The sequence below is a fragment of the Pundamilia nyererei genome, unplaced genomic scaffold, assembly GCF_000239375.1.
Source record: "Pundamilia nyererei isolate P.nyererei 1_Seehausen unplaced genomic scaffold, PunNye1.0 scaffold00062, whole genome shotgun sequence".
NCBI classification, from domain to species: Eukaryota; Metazoa; Chordata; class Actinopteri; order Cichliformes; family Cichlidae; genus Pundamilia; species Pundamilia nyererei.
In genome coordinates, this window is record NW_005187463.1 from 1,930,409 (window position 1) to 1,932,656 (window position 2,248).

At 36.3% G+C, this 2,248-nt stretch overlaps 1 protein-coding gene across 1 annotated transcript in view; it reads right to left on the reverse strand.

Moving 5' to 3' along the window:
• Window positions 1–2,248, reverse strand: part of inpp5a (inositol polyphosphate-5-phosphatase A) — a 145,172-nt gene that overhangs the window by 71,418 nt on the left and 71,506 nt on the right. The gene's annotated exons all lie outside the window — the stretch shown is intronic.

The following is a 2,248-nucleotide window of genomic DNA, read 5'->3' on the forward strand; positions in this document are numbered from 1 at the left end:
TATTGTGTATTGTGTATTGTATATGTATATGTATTGTGTTCCACGTTTGACTTTGACTCATAAAAGACAGACAGGAAATGGGGAAAAAAGGGAACATGGGGAACAATATACAGTTTGTAATTTCATTTCATCTTAATTCAGTGATTTGTTATACACTGTTACTGTTTCAAGAAGCTCCCACTGCCTTGTATGCAGTATCACAGTCTACAGTAATATAAAGGAGAGGCTTTTTTTCAGCTACTTTCAAAACTCCGTTAACATTTGCAGAACAGTAGGTGTATTTCACAAACCAATTTATGAAATGTCTGCTCAACCTGCACAAAATCCTCGATGTTATCTCTCAAATGTAAATACGCAAATGAACTTTTGTTCAAAGAAACCAAAAAAAAACAAAAAAAACAAAAACAAAAAACAAAAGTGACTAAAACAAACAGGCACACACCTTTGCTAGCGAATACACATTTCTGCACTGTCGGGTCACACATCGCTGACAGACTGGACAACTGTTTTTACTCTAACTTCTATCTACTCCACGTTATCACAATAAAGAAAAAAGAAGACAAGTCCGTCTCATAACACCACCTAGTACAAAAGGAAAAGTACTGACACATGTTTGCACTAAATTGGAAGGGATGAGATCTGTATGCAGGGGTTAAGAATCTCTGGCCGAGCAAGATTTATAAAAACTACAGTGAAACTAACTGTAAAGTTTTTGTGTGTGTGTGCTATGGCAACGTTAAGTCATTTACAAAAACAAATTTAACACAAATGTTTTATAAATATGCTGACAGAGTTGGCCACCGGTCCAACCAATCCACATGTAGTGATCACAGACTGTATATAAAAGATGGAAGTTTCCACGCTGACCTCAACGACTCATTTTAAAGCCTCGGGCAGTGCATTTTCACTATTTGTGGAAACCGAGCGTTCATAGTTATGAACTAACTCCATAAACAAGTGTTTCCTGAGGTCAGAGATTTGCAGGCTTTTTCCCCTGCTGACCACTAAACGATTGCAGGTCTACGGCGCTTCTGATTTGCTTTAATTTTTCAGAACCATATGCGTGTCCTTCATAGTCATGGTCAGGACTTGTGTAATGAATTTATAAATAAATGTTTCTGAGGTAAGATGATTCAGCGGAGAGGCAGTACATTAGATTATAATCAAAATGACATTAAAAAACATCTATTGAGAGCTGTATATTATAATTTGTCTACATTTATCAAAGCATTTAAGATTCCTCAAAAAAAAAGAAAAAAAGAAAAGATGTGCTTTTGAAAAGAGCAGTTTATCAAAGCACTTTTCAGGTCACCTAGCCCCATGATTTATATAACACAATGATAAGATTGGTGTCTAAATATATAACATTAATGATCTCACATCAAAACGCTACAGTGCACAATTTAATCTAGATTTAAGCCCAACTACTACTAACACGGGATGGAACGCGTATTCTTTGACGAACACCGGAGAGCAATGTGTGGGACAATTATTATTTTGATCTAAAGGGGAATCATACAACGTCTATTCCTCCTAACAAGATCAACTTCTCAACTCTAAGTGTTTCAGACAACTGCAATTGGGCATGAAAGGACCGTTCTTCTTTCCTCACAGGAAAATCAACTTTAAATAAACCGTTGATCTAAGAGGCCGGCGTAAACGGCCACTTTCTCTAAATAACCATGTTGTCCGTGCTCGACAAAATCCTCATTTCAAAATGGGATATGAAGATGATGAATATTTGCCTTATTAGATTGTTGCTAAAGATGAAAAATCAAAGTCTGGATTAGGCTATCCATTAGTAATTAAAGTGACATTACCTCCTCTCTATTTTCTCAAGCCACCGCTTGGTTGCCAAAGCCATTATTCAATTGTTTCGCATGCTGGGGATACAACGTCTTTAATATACTTATGCTCATTAATGTAAATCATATTTGGCTATGGATGTCCAATAATCAAAAAGAATATTTCAACTTGTAATTCCCCGTCTATAAAAAGTATTCCCATTAGGGGAAGAGGCCCATGCAAATGACAGGTCTTTGAGCCCATTGATTTTTTTTTTCCCTCTACCCCGCGTTTTGGAAAGGCTGCTAATGTTGTCATGGACTGTTCATCAATCTATATTTTTATCTGATTCAATATTGTGCCTATTCATGAGGACTCATTTGTGAAAGAACTGATTAAATTAGGATCACACAGGCTGTAGGATGACTGGAAGCAATATAATTGTAACTGAACACTGGAGTTA